This window comes from Ambystoma mexicanum, chromosome 2p, assembly GCF_040938575.1.
Source record: "Ambystoma mexicanum isolate Mex_15411 chromosome 2p, UKY_AmexF1_1, whole genome shotgun sequence".
NCBI lineage: Eukaryota > Metazoa > Chordata > Amphibia > Caudata > Ambystomatidae > Ambystoma > Ambystoma mexicanum.
In genome coordinates, this window is record NC_090923.1 from 708,992,809 (window position 1) to 709,012,876 (window position 20,068).

The 20,068-nt window shown below is 49.5% G+C and overlaps 1 protein-coding gene across 1 annotated transcript in view; it reads left to right on the forward strand.

Annotated features, from left to right (window-relative positions):
- The window catches only part of TIMM50 (translocase of inner mitochondrial membrane 50), an 824,572-nt gene that overhangs the window by 518,640 nt on the left and 285,864 nt on the right, over window positions 1-20,068 (forward strand). The window lies entirely within an intron of this gene.

The following is a 20,068-nucleotide window of genomic DNA, read 5'->3' on the forward strand; positions in this document are numbered from 1 at the left end:
CAAAGAATACACTCCTTAGAACATCAGAAGATCCTTCTCGAGGAGATCGCCATTCTGCTAGAAAAGGACGCAATAGAACTCGTCCCAGGACACCAGGTAAACAAGGGTATCTATTCAACTTACTTCCTTGTGCCAAAGAAAGATTTGACAATGCGCCCAGTATTGGACTTACGGCCTGCCAACAAGTATGTCAAGCCCCAAAAATTCCGTATGACCACGCTACAAGAGGTAATCCCCCTCCTAAAAAAGGGGGATTACATGGCAACCTTGGATATGAAAGATGCTTATTTTCATATTTCCATGCTCCCAGCGCACAGAAAATACTTGCGCTTCAAGGTGGACAGTCGCCACTACCAATTCAAGGTACTGCCCTTCGGGATAGCTTCAGCACCAAGGGTATTCACCAAGGTACTGGCGGTGGCAGCTGCACACCTACGCAGGGAGGCAATCCCAGTGTACCCTTATCTGGACGACTGGCTCATAACGGGGGAAACCCCAGGAATTTGCAGGTCAAACATTCAGAGGACTATCGACCTCCTCCACGAATTAGGCTTCTCTATCAACGAGAAGAAGTCAAGTCTGGTGCCAAGCACCTCAAAACAGTTCCTAGGAGCAATCCTAGATACTCAAAAAGGGTTGACCTTCCCTTCGGAAGAGAGAATTCGGAATATACTACTGCAAATTCCACATTATCTGTCAGGTCAACAAATAACGGTACGCAAAGCAATGCGGTTACTGGGCATGATGGCGTCATGCATTTACCTGGTCCCCCACGCGCGTCTGCGTCCCATGCAGGAATGGTTGGCGAAACAGTGGTCTCAGGCAAGTGGTCAGTGGGACGATCTAGTGGTCGTTTCGCCAACACTCGTACAGAGCTTACACTGGTGGACAAGAGAGAATCTCGCAAGGGGAAAACCCTTTTACGATCCCGAAGTACAGGCAGTGGTGACTACAGATGCATGCCTGACTGGGTGGGGAGCTCACCATCTCCACCACACAGCTCAGGGTCTCTGGTCTCACTCAGTAGCCAAGAACCACATCAACCTGCTAGAGCTTCTGGCAGTATTCCGAGCGCTTCGGGCGTTCGAGCCCCATCTGCTAAACTTGTCGGTGCAGATCCGGACGGACAGCACGACAGCCATGTTCTATCTGAACAAACAAGGAGGGACTCGTTCGCCAAATCTGTCCAAGCTTGCCCAGAAAATCTGGATATGGGCACTCAGACGGAACATCTTCCTGTCATCACAACATGTTCCATGGGAGTTCAATTCCCTAGCGGATGCCCTAAGCAGAAACTCCCTCCCAGAAGAACACGAATGGGTCCTTCACAGAGATATCGTAGAAGATCTCTTCTCTCAGTGGGGTTTCCCCGCTATAGACCTATTCGCCACAAGCGAAAACAAACAATGCCCAGGATTTGCATCCAGGTTCCCCCAGCCAGACTCCCAAGGGAACGCCCTGTGGATGAACTGGTCAGGGATGTTTGCGTACGCTTTTCCACCAACTCCTCTCATCAGGAAGGTGGTGTACAAGATGAACAAGGAATCGATGACGCTCATCCTAGTTGCTCCCATGTGGGCGAGACAACCATGGTTTCCACACCTACGCAGGATGGCGGTGTGCGAGCCCATCAAACTCCCAGCCTGGTACAACCTACTGTCCCAGCAACAAGGTCAAACAGTGCACCAGGAACCCAACTCAATGAACCTGGCAGCATGGCTCCTGAGGTCATAGAGTTTGGGCATCTCAATTTACCACAGAGGTGTATGGACATCCTAAAAGAATCCAGGAAACCAAACACAAGGCACTGTTACTTTGACAAGTGGAAGAGATTCGTTATTTGGTGCCAGAATAAACAAATCAACCCAGTTGATTGCACTCCTTCCAACGTTGTAACATACATGCTCCACCTGCTGGACGCAGGTTTGGTTTTTAACTCTCTGAAAGTACACCTGGCAGCCCTCTCGGCTTACACCACATCCCATAACAAAGTATCGTGGTGGAAAGTACCAGTAGTTAAAGCCTTCATGGAAGGAGTAAAGAGACTTCACCCTCCTATTTCAAACCCACCGCCAGGATGGGACCTCAATGTGGTGCTAGCTAAGCTCATGGGCCCCCCTTTCGAACCCATGCATAAAAGTAGTCTCAAACACCTGACTTATAAAACGGCCTTCTTAGTAGCCATTACCTCTATAAGAAGGGTCAGTGAAATTCAGGCTCTGTCAGTGCAGGATCCTTTCTTTACTATCCACAAAGACAAACTGGTTTTACGCACACACCCTAGGTTCTCACCTAAATTTATATCTAAATTCCATGTAAACCAGTCCATCGAGCTTCCGGCTTTCTTCCAGAACCCGCAAAGCTCAGCTGAGGTGAAACTACACACCCTTGAGGTGCGTAGGGCGGTCCTCTACTATGTAAATAAAACCAGACCGCTAAGGAAAACAGATCAACTCTTTGTCTCCGTAGCTACAGGCAGAGAGGGGGATCGCGTCTCTAAAGGCGCGATCTCGAAGTGGATTATCAACTGTATACAGCTGTGTTACTCTCTTTCTGAAAAAACTCTGCCTTTTACGCCAAGGGCCCATTCTACTAGAGGCATTGGGGCCACTCTGGCTTTCATTGCAAATGTTCCCCTCGACACCATTTGCAAAGCAGCTACTTGGAGCTCTATTCACACTTTTACTCAGCATTACTGCATTGACACTCATTCCAAGACAGATACACAAGTGGGACAGGCGGTTCTAAGACACCTGTTTGCTCATGACCCTTCTCACATCCCACCTCCTTCTTCGGGTACTGCTCGCTAATCTATGCACAGCATGTGATCTAAGCAGATGCCACAAGCCTCAGAAGGGATACATTACTCACCGTAATCGTATTTCTGATGCTTGTATCTGCTTAGATTCACATGCGACCCACCCTTCCTCCCCTCCGAGAGAGGGCGCATGATTGCTTGTAGTCTTACCTTTCTGTCTATCTGCTTGGATTATCTGTACTCACGCTACTCCTCATGCTTCCTCATGTCAGAAAAAATACAATCTGAGGATCCCAGACGCGTGAGGGATCTTGGGTACAGTGGACGTCACACTAGGGATAGTATTACTGGCACGCCTGTGTCGACGCCCATTTTCGAGTTTCGAAAAACAAACTGTAATACTCCGCAGCTTCCACTAGATGTCGGCCTATGCACAGCATGTGAATCTAAGCAGATACAAGCATCAGAAATACGATTACGGTGAGTAATGTATCCCATATATATATTGTAAGGGTGGCGAAGGAGGAGTCCGACAAGGAGATGGCCATCTTGAGTTATAGACTTTTATTTTAAAACCACAAAACTTAACTATCCCGGTCTCTGAGCGGTTTCCCTGCCTCAACCTAGGAAAATAAGGAAATGTCAGAATGTCTGTCAAATGATATGATGATATGGAGTTATAGTATCAAATCAAAAGGGTTGAATGACAAAAGGGTCGAGTCAATTTGACCGAAAAAAAGGATCGACTTATTTTTATTTTATTTTTAGGGGGGGGGGGGCGCACCAAACCCCTGTTTTCGGTGTAAAAACACCTTTTTGAAGCTTAACTAGAGCAAAAAATAAATATATACATTTAAAAAAAATGTCAATCCTTTTGTTTTCGTTCGAATGAACTCTCCCCTTTGGCATTCGATCCTTTTGTTTTCGAAAGTTTAACTGGACACCATGATATGGCATTCATAACGCGCCTATACACAAGTGTTTCAAGGCACGATGAGGCAAAGGACTGGGAACAGAGGGAAGACGGAGATAACAATCTTACCAGGCTAGGTGTAATTTAGACCGTGCAAGTGCAGGGGGGAGGGGGAAAAGTGCAGTACATGGGATTGACAGTGAAAAGAAATAAATAGAATAAACAAAAGCAATAAGTTAAAGTGCAGCCAGCTGGTGGCAAGTGCAAGGGTAAGTGCAGACAGCAGGTGTCAGGTGTTGGTAGGGATACAGAAAACAGTCCCCCAATGTGAGGGTAGCCTGGGAGGCAATGCAGGTGTGCAGCTGGTGGGAGAAGGGACCTGGGTCCGAGATCAGAGGGTGGCCAGGTAACCAGTGCAGTTTCAGTCAGGAGTTCAGCAGGGGAGAGGAGGAGATAAAGCGGAAGCAAAGAGGACGGTTTTGAGGTACTGCTGGAACCGGAGAATGTGCTCCTCAAGTTTCAGGGAGGCCCAAGCCGAAAAAGAGATCTACCACCAACTCGTTACTTGGAGAAGCGACTGACCCTGAGGGAGTTGGAGGCGGATGAGCGAGGAGAACGAGAAGGAAGATATTTAGGGAGAGAAAGTTGAAGGTATTGAGGCCACAGGCCCCAGAAGGCCTTTTGGACAATGCAGAGGGTTTTGAACTTAATCCCGCAGCCACTGGGAGCCAGTGCAGAGATTTCAGTCCTGGAGAGATACGATCCCTGGGCTTGAGGGCGAAGAGAAGGAGGCTGTTTAGAAATGATAATCCGTCCTTGTCCAAAACCCTGCTTCTATCCCTTACACTGAAACCTAAGACATTCTAAATAAAATAACGTTCTTCCACTAGGAGACTGCCTCATTTCTCCAGGTATATGGTAAGGTAAAAATCCAGAAGCATGCCCCTCTTCTCCTGGTAAGCTCTGAACTTTCAAAGCGAAAGAAAAGGTCTCTCACCAGGAGAATACCTCCCTTCTCCTGTTTTTTCTCCTATTATCAAAGAGCTGTCTCCGTAACTCTTGTAGCTCCTGTCAAGCTTTCTCCACTAGGCCCTTGGTCCGGCCTCCTCTCACAATGTCTTCTTGGTATTGGATATTATTTCCTATGAACAGTTCCCTTGAGATTCGGTAAGTGGTCTTTTGACCACCACTGCGAAGAGGCGATCCTCCTCTGTTGCGTTCTTTACACTCTTGGTTCGAGTTTTGGTAAGTGGATTTAGGATTGCCTCTTTGGTACTAGGTCTTGCAACTTGGGTCAGTGGTCTTATGCTTGCCACTGTATTGAGGAAACCTTCCTTTGTTGCACTTTTCAGCTTCTGTTGGGTCAGTGAGTTTGACGTCCACTGTTGCTTGATTCAATATTGCTGGGGTCCTCGACCTGTCTCGGGTGGTCAGTGGGCTTATTGTTGAGACTGTAACGAGGAGGTTCTCCTCGGATGCATGATTCGATATTGCTATTGCCCCAGCCAATGACTGTGGTCCTCCTTAGCTCCACCCCAGTGGCCAGCTTCAGATTTTAACCGCACGTTTATATGTTGGGATTCCTCGTGTTTCACTCCTCGCAAAACTCACTAGTTCATGTGTTTTAGGAAGAATGTATTCTATTTGTTTTATTTATTTCCTCATCATCGGTCACCGTTGTGCCTGCCTGTAGCGGGGACCCGTTGCCGGTGAAGATCTGAACATCCGAAGATCGTCTCGTTGCGGGAGGCCTTCTTCTCAACTTTCAGGCCTTCTTCACGAAACCATTGCAGATGCCAGCAAGAAAAGCCTCTTCATGACCTGCTGTTAGTGTCGCCCCCTCGTCTGTCACTGTTGTGACTGCTGGTAGCAAGGACGAGAGGATCAAGACCAAACCCTGCAAGTTCAGCAGCTGGTCTCTCTCCAGCTGACAACCGTTTACTCACTCAAGTCGCAACTGGGGTTGATGTCCTCACGTATCCTGTTAGTTCCTCACTGCAGACGGCTTATGAGGCCTCTCCAGGAATTCCAGGATGCCATGTGGAAACGGGTGTCGGGATATTGGAACGACAAGATTACGCTCAATCCAGCGTTTTGCCAAACTCTGCGCTGGTGGAATCATTGCCAACATCTCACGCAAGGTGCTCTTTTTCGCCCACCGACACACCAGGCGACAGTAACAGATGCCTTCCTGGAAGGTTGAGGAGCACACACTGGAAAATTCCATGCCAGGGGACTCTGGCAGCCAGAAGAAACGATACTGCACCTCAATGTGTTAGAGCTCTGAGCTCTGTTCTGGGCCCTGTGAGGGGTCAGTAATGTGAGACTTTAGTTTTCTCAAGGTGTGACATTTTATTTCACCCAAAATTATAAAATAAACTCAAACTAAACCTACTCTACAGAGGATTGCCTACCTAGTCTAGGATCTACAGGCAAACCTAGCATTCCCAAAACTAACCCCCACACTAAACATAAACATTCAAAGCAACATAAAACAACATAAATAAAAGCTTACCAAACAACCAGTGTCTTGGATGACTTCTACTTATCTTGGGCAGATCTTGCTCCGCCAGGAATGTCCCAAAGTCAATATCTTCCAAGGAAAAATAGTCTTGAAAGGTTCCAAAGAAACAAATGTTCTCACAAATAAAAATCCACTATTAACGGTTCCTTCTTTGCTCGATGAAAATATTCCCTTTGCAATTCCAACCAAGAAAGCAACAGCACCAATGGGGTTCCTGGATGAACTCCTTCCAGGAAAAGATGGACAAAGTTGAAGACAAAAGTACCACTTCTCTTGAACAACAACTCCTGCTTACAACCTAGCAGCGTCTCATTTTACGTGTAGCTGTTTCTGCTTGGGGTTGGCTCTCTCCAGCAACTCCCTTCTACTACTAATACTGTGCGAGCAGGCTCCCTTGCCCCACAGTTGACTTTTGCTTCTGCTACATTTAACTGCTTCAGTTTGGAAAGAATGTTGACAACCACAGTTCTACTTCTGCTAGTGCAACTTAAAATGTTAGGCAACTTCAACAAGACTTGGACCATAAAGGTTGGCAAGGCACCCGTCTCTCTTGTATGGTAAGGCCCATACAAAGACCCCTGTTTGCCCCCTGTTCGCGCGCTGGAGCGCCCGACTCTGCCCCTCTTCATACTCAAAGTATGTTCTCTGTGCCAACGTCTCAACTGAAGTCTAGAGGAGCAGGAGATCCCGCCATCCATTGCAGGAGTAGTAGGCTTTAGGATCGATGCCCGCGTGCCCTGCCAGATGCAAGGTAGGCCATATGCCTTCCCCCAGCTGCACTCCAGATTTCGGCAGCATGCTAGTTTCTTCTCGTTCCTATACCGCTTGGGCACCGACATAGGCCCTCAATGGCAAACGACATCTAGTCTGTTTTTACTGCCACATGTAGTAACAGTAACTGTACCCCAACACCCTAACTTGCCAGCTCGTGCCTTATAGACTTGCTCTCTTACACACTACTACTGTTTTTGCACTTGCCACCTTAGCTCTATAGCTTTAGGCACGACTCGGAACTCGAGTGGTGCCCCACTATATTATGAGCTCAAGTGTCCTACCTGAACCCAGGCATCCCCCAATTCCATCTCTGCTTACTCTGCTTATGTCTACTCTGAACCCAGATGCTGCCTCACTGCACCTTGTATTGTACCTTAGGGTACTAACAGACCACATCTGATTTGTGTTGTGCCCTATGGTCGCTAACAGACCACATCTGATTTGTGTTGTGCCCTATGGTCGCTAACAGACCACATCTGATTTGTGTTGTGCCCTATGGTCGCTAACAGACCACATCTGATTTGTGTTGTGCCTTATGGTCGCTAACAGACTACATTGATTGTGCTGTGCCCTATGGTCGCCAACTGACCACATTTGATTTGTTTTATGCCCTATGGTCACTAATATACCACATCTGATTTGTGTTGTGCCCTATGGTCGCTAACAGACCACATTTGATTTGTGTTATGCCTTATGGTCGCTAACAGACCACATCTGATTTGTGTTGTGCCTTATAGTTGCTAGCTAGCTACTACCTGAATCCATATCTGAATTATGCCAGCCTGGCTAGTATTCATCATGTTCCCTTTCTGCATTATGCCTGATTGCACGCCATGTAGCAGAAATAGTTATTCCCTTTCAGCAATGGACTTGCCAAGCTTGGCTGCCCCAGACACCACCCCATTCCCTGCCCCACACCCTTCCTGCCCTCCCTACCTCCTTTCCCCCACAACGTTCCTATAGACCATAGTACTAAAATTAACGTTACTTTAGGTAACCCTCCACCTAACCTCGCCACAGATGACCTCTCAGACAACATCCAGAACTCGCGCAATCTGCTAGAACATCGCCATACTGCCTACCACAACCTCATGACCCGTAACGACCGACTAGGTTGTAGACTCCCCACCTTACTTAGCAAAATGACCAACAATCCTACAACCAAAATCACTAATAATAACACCACTGCAAACTCTGTGCCACTTAAAGGAGCCTTACTTGATGTTAGATCCCTTGTGGCCCACCCCACGGAAATTGCAGATATTATCCTCTCAACAGACCTGGATTTCCTCACCACCACAGAAACTTGGCTTCATGCCGCAGCAGGTCCCTCTCTAACCCTCGCAGTCCCAGATAACTACTCCATCCTCAGGGCCGACAGACCTAATGCCCGTGGAGAAGGTGTAGCACTTATATTCAAATCCTCGCTTGACATTAGATCTGTGACCTCCCCTCCTCTAAATTCCTGTGAACACCTATCCATTAAAATTCACACTACCCCTAAGAACTCCATCACCCTGGAACTATTATACAGACCCCCTGGTCCCATAGGTTCCTTCGAGGAAGATATAACTTCCCTCATAGCTAAAAAATCTAAACTTCGATCACAGAATATTATTCTAGGTGACTTTAACTTGGGTTACAATGATCCCCACGACACTCCAGCATCTTCCCTTGCTAATGCACTTGGCGAACACAACTACACTCAACTTAACACCTTACCTACACATCAGAAAGGCAGAACCTTAGAATGGCTCGCTGCCCACAACTGTAACATTATCTGTAAGGACCCCCAACCACTTATTTGGACCGACCACTTCCTACTCTCATTTGACATTAGTACTAACAACCCTCTCCACACACAGCGCCCACCTGCTCCAGCTTGTCTGATGAGAAATAAGTGGAACATCACCGCTGAAGTCCTCATCCCATTGGTTCTACCCACCCTAAACATGACCCCTTACACATCGGACCTAAACTCACTAGTAGACACCTATAATAACGCCAGGCCCAAAGCTATTGACCTTATTGCCCCTCTAAAACTATGCAAAAGCAAACCCAAAGCACATCTTACTCCTGGTACACACCAGAACTCAAAATATGAAGAAATAAAAAGTCCAAAATGGAAACCCTTTGGAAAATGAATCCATCAGAGGAACACAAAGTCAATCTTATAAATGCATCCTCCCTTTACAAAAAAGAAATAATTCGCACTAAAAAGGAAGCCTACAACACCAGAATAAGTAATGCTAGTTCCAATATCAAAGAACTATTCACTATCCTGAAGGAGCTAGAAAAACCCAATCCACCCATAGACACATCCGTGAAGGACCAACTCTGGTGCACTAGTATCCAAGATGCCCTTGCGAACAAAATCACTGGCCTACAAACAAAAATCGAAAACAAAAGACTACAACTTTCCATTAGCAGCCCCTCCCCTAGCCCCCCTATTCCCAGCCCACACACCACCCCTAATACTAACCAGGGCTTCACCTTCAAAAAAGTAACCGTACTAGAAGTACAAAACATTATAACATCCCTCAAACCATCGTACTGCAAAGGGGACAGTTGCCCCACACAGGTCATAAAAGACGCAGCAAGAGACCTCGCCCCCTTCATTTCTAAGATCATTAATGTGTCATTCTCCACTAATTCGGTACCCAACGATCTGAAACAGTCTTGGGTCCTCCCGCTACTAAAAAAACAGACCCTGGACCCAACCATCCCCACAAATTACAGGCCTATCACTACTGTTCCCTTCTTGCTAAAAATACTTGACAGAGTTGTTTACTTGCAAATTCAGCACTATCTAGAGTCCAACCAATTACTCGGATTGCGTCAGTCTGGCTTCCGGCCTCAACATGGAACAGAAACTGCCCTTGTTGATCTTAAAAGTCAGATTGACAAAATCGAAGATAAGGGCAAGGCTGCTATCCTACTCCTCTTAGATCTCTCAGCACCCTTTGACTTGGTCGACCATAAAATACTCTGCAACCACCTCTCCTCTGCCGCCCACTTTTCCCCCCTCTGCTGTCACGTGGATACAGTCCTTCCTGGCCAATAGAACCATGAGGGCTTTTCTCCGGAGGCAGCAGCAGACCCTATCCCTATCACTTGTGGGGTCCCACAAGGCTCATGTGTTTCACCGACCCTATACAACATCTTTACAAAGCCCCTGTTTGATATACTGGATCGTCTGGGTGTCACCTACACTAACTATGGGGATGACACCCAGATACTCCTCACCATCTCGGGCAACTACAACACTGATGTAGCCAAGATCAATGAAATCTAATCCGTCATTCAGGCATGGAAGGCCACACACGGCCTCTGCCTGAATGACCAGAAGACTGAACTGCTCATTGTTGGCTCACCGAACAATGTACAAAAGCTAAGTCCCAACTACTCCAACATCACAATTGACGGCAACTCCATCCCGGTCGCCAAAAACGTGAAAACACTCGGCTTCTTTCTTGTTGCCAATATTAACCTCACTAAGCAAGTCAACTCAACCGCCTCTGCCACCGCCTATACAGGAAAACTAATCGGAGCCTGTAGACCATTTCTCTTCCCTAACAGCTGCCTCACGCTAGCAAGAGTTCTTATACAATCAAAGGTAGACTACTGCAACAGCCTCTTCTTAGGTGCCAACCAAGTGATAGTTAGTAAACTCCAAGTCCTTCAAAATAATGTGTTACGGCAGCGCTAAACATTCCCAGGTGTGAGCACATCTCTGCCACTAGAACCACATGCAAATGGCTCACCATCCAACACAAAATTGATCTAAAAACACTCTGCCTCACTTACAAAGCTCTCAGCTTTCTAGCTCCCCCCTACCTGACTGACAAATTCTCTATGAAATCCTCCATCAGAACCACGAGATCCTCCAATATGTCTCACAGTACCTAGATTTACCTCTAAAAGAGCCGGAGGTTCGAGCTACACTGTCCTCGCCTCCCAACTCTGGAACACACTGCCATTGAATATCAAATCATACAAATCCTTCCAGTCGTTCAGGAAACTTGCCATCGGGTGGCTTCTGACAAAAAGTCAACCTTGAAGTTAGACTCAGCTATAAACTGTACTTATTGCACATGCCTCATTTATGTCATTTTGGTTGCTACAACCTCCACTGCCTGTATATCTTGTATATGAAAGTTGTTCCTAGTATTTTAACTGTTGTTCAAGTTGTTCTAGTATCACTGCTTATTACCATGTACTGTGCCTTGTAACTTGTACTGAGCGCCCTTTTACTCCCGGGTCCGGAGCGCTATAGAAATAAAATAAACAAAGGACAGCCTCTTTGCCTTTCCTTCTGTCTTGCACCTACCACAATAACTGTCTTTAGCTTCCAGACTATTTCTTCTCCACTGGAATAGTCTCAGCGCCACCGTTTTTAAATATCAACTTTTGAACTATCCTGCCACCTTCGCCAGCTTCTGTATACACCTTTTCTCCCCACTAGTTACTCCCAAAGCTGTAGTGGCACATTCCAGCCTTGCATAACCCTGTCACCCTTATACTAGAGGACTCTGGGTTAACAACATCAGCAACTCGAAAAGGAGGGTATTATGTATTCATTTTATTGTGCATTTGTAAGGCGCTTATACATCAAGTAAATTGTGTTTCAAAGCGCCCACAGGGCAACAGGGAGGTAACATGGGAATGAGTGACAAATATAACAATGAAAGAGAGAGCCGGTCCTACTAGGACTTGTGAGCATTCAGAGAGTGCAAGTGGAGAGAGGGATGTGGGGGGGGGCGTAAGTTCTAGGTCTAACGAGGAGGAAAGTGCTAGGGAGTAAGTTGCAAACTGTTAAGTGACTGGCAGAGATCACTTGGTGACTGGTCAACTGCCAAAAAATAAGTGCAGGCCTGTGATAGCACAGGTCAGTGGGCACCTAAGGCTTGTGCTGATGGTGGGCAGAGGCCAGTACCCAGTTGGGTACATAAGGGCCCTGGTCACCAATCGCAGCGACTGTGGGGTTTAGCAAAGGAGGGGGGGTGAAAAGGAAAGTCTTGAGGCGCTTCCGGAATTTGAAGAGAACCTGCTCAAGACAAGGAGGAAGGGGGAGGCTGTTCAATAGGAGGAAGCCAGCTGAGGAAAGAGATCATCCACCAGCTCGCTATTTAGCAAATCGCTTGACACACAGAGTTTGTGTCGGAGGAACGTAAAGATCTGGAGGTATTTAGCGAGAGCCAGTTGTAGATAGCGTGGTCCCGGCTCCAGACAGCCTTATGGATGATGCAGAGCGATTTGAATTTGATCCTTGCAGCAATCGGAAGCCAGTGGAGGGTTTGTAGGGCTTGAGAGATGTGATCCCTGGGCTTGAGGCCAAGGATATGTCTTGCAGCCCTATTCTGGATTATCTGGAGGGGACATAGAGAGAAAGAGGTTAGATTAAGGAAGAGGCTATTGCAGTAGTCAAGCCTAAAGGGTACCAGAGCTCTAGAGACATTGAGCCTCTGGGGAAAGTTGTGGAAAGGAAGGATTCCTTTGAGGTGGTGGTGTTGAGTGGGCCTTCTTGGCAAGGTCCTGGCTGGGAGGGAGGGAGGAAGGAAAGGGAGGAGTCGAAGATGACTCCAAGATTTTTTGCTTCAGATGAAGGGGGAGAACCCATAGAGGGTGGCCTGGCCAGAGTGAGGAGAAGAAAGGGGAGCAGGAGTCCCAATGAGCAGGATCTCAGTCTTGCTGGCATTGAGCCAGAGATCATTGGTGGCACACCAGGACTGGATGGGCAAAAAGGCAGTCAGGAATGATGGAGGAGGTAAGGAGACGATCAGAGGGATGTTTGAACAAGAGTTGTGCGTCATCTTCATAACACTGGAAGTAAGTGGAGTAGGTGGAAATTAGGTGTGCAAGCAGGGCAAGATAGATGTTAAAGAGCCAGGGAGAAAGGCTGGAGCTCCAGGGGATGCCTCAGATGGAGATGGAGTTAGGAGAGGAGAAAGAGCCCAGGATAACCTGGGAGACTTATCATTGAGGAAGGTCGTCAGCCAATCCAGTGCCCGCACCGAGAAACCTAGGGTATTGTGGAGCCATTTTATGAGGATGGAGTGGTTGATAGTCTTAAATGAAGAGGACAGACCAAGTAGAATGAGAACAGCAGAAGAGTTGGAATCAAGAGATGCAAGCAGTTCTTCACAGGTGTTCAGAAGAACAATTTCCGTGCCTCTGGATGCTCGGAATCCAGATTGATGGTAGTGTATGCAACCAACAAGCTCAGTATGCTCGCTCAGTTGGGGGATGACCAGCTTCTCTGGGAGTTTCCCAAGGAAGGGGCTAATAGAGCTCGGCGGTAGTTAGCTGTACAAGACAACACAGAAACCAACATCGACAAAGAAGTCCCGTCCCACCGTGACCCATCCTTAGTTGAACCAGCGAGTTGTGATAATATACATTGCAGGTGTTCTAATCAAATGATTATACACATTTATTCGCTCGCTGTAAGCAAGTATTGACCATTTGGAGCCCATACATTCGGTGGGCGGGCATACCGTGGTAAAGTTCCGAATGAGTGCTGTTTTCACATAATTAGAATATGCATCATCCCGCAGCCACATTCGAGCACTGGTCGGGCGCCGCGTCCCGGCAGTAGCTAGACTCATAGAGGCACCCATAGAAGGCACAGAATTCCGCTACAATGTCCTCCTAATATCCTCCTAAGCGCACAGCTGATCCCCATGGGCGTCCCTGATGCAATCCACCTGCGGGCGCCGCCAGTCCGTCAACAGCCGGGGGAGCAGGGATGGAGGCTTCTGGCCTTGTCCATATTGGCAAACCATATCTCGGTTCACAAACTTTATTTCCCAGTCCGCCCCTTCCCAGAACACATCCACCTCCTGCTGCAGCTCAACCAGCACCTTGGGGTCCGCTGAGGAATCAGTCGCTCTCCAAGTGCTTCAACTGAATCTAACTGGCCTCCAGTTCCCTCCTGCTCTGTTGGAGGATCCCGTTTTCCTTGGCCATGCAGATCCCCTCTATAAAACACTTAAAGCTCTTCCATGACGCGCCCTTCATGGAGACGTAGCCCTCGGGTACAAAAGCTTTTTCAATTTCGTCTCTCACTTCCTGTGAGAACATGGAGACCTGCATTGTAGCCGGCTTAAAGCGCGAAGAATAGGTTCCCCCTACCTCCCCCACCCAGTAAGCACTCCGGGTCGACCGGTGAGTGGTCGGACAGAGTCCGGGGGAGGATCCGACAGTCTCCCAGTTCACATCCCTTGCCGCAGGACATCAGCAGATAGTCTATTCTGGAGCTGGACCTGTGAACCCACGAGTGTAAGGTATAACTGTGCACGTACTGATGTCTCCTCCACACATCGATCAGATTATAAGTCACACAGATCTTGCGCACCTGCTGACTTGCCTTAGTCAGGGTGCCCCGACGAACCCCAGACCTATCCATCAAGGGGTCCATTACCAGAGTGAGGTTCCCACCCCATATCATCTCCCTTTGGCATCCAGCCAGCTGGACCATCGCAAAGTCGAAGGACTTGGCACTGTCAATGTTTGGCCCATATGTATTAATTAGAGCCACCTCCACCCCTTCCAGGATGCCACGGACCAGTAGGGCCTTACCTTCATCGTCCCTTGCAACCGAACCCAGAAGGTCCCTTTCACAATTAGTATGGCCACCCCACTCGCATAAGTGGAGTAAGATGAGAAGTACTGATGGCAAACCCATTGGGACCCCCAGCGGGACTCTGAGGCAGAGGTAAGATGAGTTTCTTGAGCAAAGGCCACCTCCACCTTTTGCCTGCAAAAATACTGCACCTCCCTCCTGACCTTTAGAAGGCTGATTTTCCTGCATGATGTTCTAGGTGGCTTCCCAAGGGTAATCCCAACAAACTAAAACCAACCATTGCCATGCATGGGCCTACCTTATGTAGGTAGCAGGCCACCTTGCAGGCCTTGGACTCCAAACAGATGAACAACACAAACCCTTCCACCCCGCTGCCCCCACCCCAACCTCATAGTGCTCCCCACCAACTCCTCAGGCAACCCCCAAAGAATACAACACCCGTGCTCCCCAACCCCGGTCTGCCACCCCCACCCCCCTGCACATATACCCCTCCAGCAAATCACAACCAACCAATAACTGTGCTGCGCTTGGGGCGCTAGTGCCAGCCCAGAGTGAGACAACTCCGCTCAAAAAGTTCTGTTGGACACCTAATTGGAGCCATCCGTCTGGCCATTCTAAAGGATCATTGTGCGTGTGCTTCAACAAAGTCTCGAGCCAATACTCTAAGTCAAACCCAAGTCAGTCCAGGATTGTCTCGACCTCCGGGATCCTCCTGGCTCTCCCTGCCTTGGTTCCTGGCACCACTCCGGGGATGTTGATGGTTCAGCCTATATGCTCTCAGTGCCATTGAGGAAGGAACTTGCAGACTCAGAGGACAGGAAGAATTGCGTCAGCTTTGCCGGGAAGAGCATGGAATACTGCATATTATTGTCCCGCCTGCGAGAAGTCGGGGAACACCTGGAATTTGTCCCCATCGAATTGCAGGTCTCCCTTCTGCCCCGCCAACTGCAGGATGATGTCTCGATCTCGATAATTTAACAAACCTGCAATAATGATGCGCAGAGGGTGCCCCAGCATTGGGCGAGAGACCAGTATGCGTTGCGACCTCTCGACCATAAATAGTGAGGAGAGTTCTGCATTGCCGAAGACCGCTCTGCACAGTGATTCAACTAACCGCTCCATCCTGGCCTGCCCGTGGTGCTCTCGGACCCTGACCAGTCGAATGTTGTTTCTGCGGGCCCTCCCCTCCAAATCCTCCTTTTTAGCGCTAACTACCGTAAGCTGTCCCTGCAAGGCTGAGACCCTGGTGCGAGATGCACCGCATCATCAACTGCAGATACTCTTTGCTCCACCTCATCAAGACGGTCCCCATGCTGATCTAAACTGTGTTGGAGCATGTCCAACTTGGAAGAGAGAGCGTCTAGCTTGGCGTCCAGCCCACCAATCCCTGCCTTGAGGTCCAAGAGAATAGCTTTGATGTCTACCTCCGGCTCTGATCGCCGCCTCAGAGGCTCTCTCCCCCAGCTCCATGGCCCAGCTTGGGCAATCACACAGGGTGTTGTGGACAAGGCGCTGTATTCAAAGTTAAACTTTTTCTGGAGTTAGTCACACTTCCCCATTAAGGGTTGTACTAGGCCTGTAACAACCTGGGCAGGAAACCAAATTTCAGCCAGTGGATACCCCTGACAATTACAGTTAACAATATGACCACCCGGGCCACCTCTGGGACTGCCGTTGCAGCTCTTGGCCATCCTCTGTCAGCCAGGTACCTCAGTGCTCCCCACATCAGCCAGACACCTCCAGTTCTTAGAGAGGGGTTGCCCCAGTTGTGTCCTCGCCCAGCCAACCTCTCAGGGTTGGGGGATCTGTACGTCTTCAACCCTACCAGCGGCTCCCCTACTAAACCGGGCAGCCCTCTCAGTCCTGGGCAGTCTGGGCTATCACCCGGACGAAATCCAGGCTGGGAGTAGTTGTCTTTGGCCCTGATGGGGCCCATTCACCTCAGTTTCTGGGGTGGGGGCACTCTCCACCGGACATTTGCCTTACAATGGGGGAAGCCATGAGCAGGCTGCAGCCACTTACAGCAGTCAGGTCAGCACAGTCACATGGCTGGTGGAGACCCACGCTCCACCATGAGGTACAGCTCAATCAACGCTGCAGCAAGTGGGTTCCAGACTGCCTCCGCCTCTCGATCTGCGACTTCTGGTCCCCTCCACTCCCAGGCGCTGATCATATTGTGTCATGGTGGTAGCGGGCGGGCAGGCTCTGGACTGCCTTCGCCCACTGCTCTCTACTCCCCTCAGAGAAAGCCCCCCCCACTCACGATCAGGCCGACCCCAGGACAGGTGGGGTCATCCACAACTCTCAATCTTCTCGGGGGGATCGGGGGCGCTGGATCTACTCAGTGGGCCTCTGTCAGCGAATGGGCTGAGGTGACTGCCTCATCAACCTTACGGCCGCCGCATCACCTATCCCGCTCGCTCGGCCACAGCCTGCCTCCACAGTCAACTGGTGCCAGCCCAGCCTAGCCCAGCTCAGCCCTGACCAGCAGTCTGCAGCGGTCCTCCACTCCACCATCTCTCCTGGCCCCACCAATCTGCTCCGTGCAATAATGGCACACGTTTAAAAGTTCACAGACAGCCCAGATGTATATATTTTAGGATTAATGTGAGCCAGTGAGCGTAGCTCCCAGGGAGTCCGCCATTCCTGGACGGCTCACTAGCGCCACCATTGTATGTTTTTCTTAAATGAGCTGGATTCATTTTAAGGGTTTGGGATGTTGGCTTGATTAAGACTTGTTCTTTTTAACCTTCTGCCACTTTTACAAATTCTACTTTATTGTTCAGGATGCTACAAGATGCAAGTCTCTGAACGGATATGAAATTAGGCACACGCGATCGATTTGTTCGCCACAGCGGACAACTCCAAGTGCGCCAGGTTTTCCAGCAGGTATCCTCAAGCGAGAAGCCTGGGGACGCCTTCCCCATTTCCTGGGAGGACACGTGCGTGTACGCATTCTGTCCGATCCCGATTCTTCTGCGTGTGATCAATGCACTCAAATAGATTCAGTGCAGGAAGATTCTTATGGCTCCAGCTTGGCTGCGGCAATTTAGTACTCTGACCTTTTCCATCTGTCAGTAGCACCCTGCATCAGACTGCCTCCTCTTCTAAACCTGCTTTCCAGAGAAGGATGATCCATTCTACACCATGACCCAGCGTCCATGAATTTGGCGGCTTGGGTCCTGCAGACCTAGAATTTGGACACTTTTCAATGCCTTTAGAATGCAGACAAATTCTCGCAATGGCTGGAGCTCTGTCCACTTTCTCTTGTTACAAGCACAAGCGTTTCACTATATGATGGTGTTCGCAACGACTTGACCCTCTTCGAATCAAAGATGATTAAATATAGCTATATCTTCCATCACTGGCATAAGCGGGACTGGCTCACGCATCCATTACATTTCTCTCGCTGCGATCTCTCGCTATACTCGCATAGCTGGTGGTGATAGTGCGCGGTACAAATATCCTTTAACATTAACATAGCTGGAACATCGGGGCGTGGCTAGGCGGCCATGGAGTAAAACGCGCTTCAGACCATCTCCTGCCGATCCGGAATGATCCTTGGGTGCATCGCACCGTAATCCTGAACATTCGCCACCAAAGACAGAACAGAGTCGGTGGGAACGCTAGCTGATTCGAATGACGGCACTCCGCCGAAATTCACTAAGTATTAGTGCGGCTATCGCGAAAATTGGAGGACAGCGCCAGGAATGGAAGATGGCGGCCGTACAGGCTCTCGAACAAAGAAACAGAAGGATTGAGGAGGAGGCTTCGACGGGCAACCTGAGCGACAGTGTCCCTGGTCGGCCGAGATGGCGGCTTAGAGGATAATCGTGAAGAGCCCAAGCTGCGCTGCTTATTCAGGCGGTCATTGGAAACGGGAGTGAAGGTGCGCTCCATAGAACTGGCAGCGCAAAAGCGCCCTGTAGACCTGAAGCAGTCGATATAGGACACCTCCGATGGGCCCCGTGAGCGGTTGCACATACAGTGGCTACATCCACCTTGAACTGGAGGGAGGCAGGGGCCAAGAGTGGGCTTCCAACATACGGCTGGCCGGCCGGTGAGACTGCGAGACTGCGGGCGTACTCGTTCTACGGCACCGCAACAAGGGGCCAGTAGGCCTCGCTTGTGAGCACGGGAATGCCAGACAGCAGGACGGCGTCCAAACTGCTCAAATCCAAGACGAAGCAGCCTACAATGGAAGATTTCACCAAGACTCTGCAACATGCAGAGGGGGCGAGACCTAAAGACAAGAATCTACCAGTGGACATCACTCCAACACGCGTCGACCGGCAGATCCTGGAGGCAATTGCAGACCTTAAGGCATCATGGGAAAGCAAGCTAGAGGCAGCCACTGCCGAGCTTAAGGCAGCACTGGAGCTCAAAATCGGTGCAGTGCAGGAGGTGGTCAACTTGCTCAGGTTGGACGTGCGGAAAATGGCGGAACGCACAGATGAACTAGAGAAAGAAGTGACCATAAACACGACTGCCCGGACCTCGCACGCTTTGGCGATTCATGTCCTGAGGCAGCAGGTGACCAACCTGGAGAATGGAGCAGAGGAGGCCGAAGGGCGTGCTCGAAGGAACAATGTGCGCATAGTGGGCCTTCCGGAGGGGGAAGAGGGCCCTAACCCGACAGACTATGTTGAGAACATGTTGCTTCCGGAAATAGGGGCTGAGATCTTCACGCAAGGCTTCGGGGTGGAGCGCGCACACAGAGCGCTCACAAGGAAGCCCCCTCCACGTGACCCCCCCTCCCTTCCCCCCCGAGGCCGATCATCACCAAGATTCTGAACTATCGGGACAGGGAGAAGATACTGAAATATTTCACGAAGGGGGGCACCATACAAAGGGCCTCCGCGACCATATCAGCATATCCTGACTATACGCTTCAAGTGCAGAGGCGGAGGCTGAACTATGGGGACGTTGAAAAGGATATTACGAGCCGCTGGGTTGCGATACATGTTCATGTACCAGCTAAACTGAAAGTATTCCACAAAACCAAAGCTCTGTTTTTCGAGAGTCTGGAGGATGCGTTGGGGTGGTTGGACGGGCAGAACTGCCCGGAGGGCGCAGACGGCCGCAAGAAGGACGATACGGACGAGTGAGGTCCAATCATGGGACCGAGGTGCTGTACATATTGTGACTCTGAGACTTGATTGATAGTGTAGCGATTTGTTGACTCTCAGGGGTCAAGTACTTTATTGTAATACGAGGGATGCACAATGTATCACAGTAATCATCAGGAGACAAGTGGGAAGCACTTTTAATCCCAATAGTTAGTATATTAGTTAGGTCACCTAATATTGGTGACACCCGGCCGGGTTCCCGACCTCGGCATTTCGAGGTCGGACCAAAAGCGGGGGAGCCTGAGATCCAGGAATGGAGCTGGGCAGGGTTGGGGGGTGGGAGGGAAGGGGAAGTGTGCAGTGGGGAACAGTTGAGTGGGGGGTGGGGAGCGGGCTAGTTGGAGAGCCCAAGTTGGGGGAGGGTGGGGAACGAGCTCAATTTCAT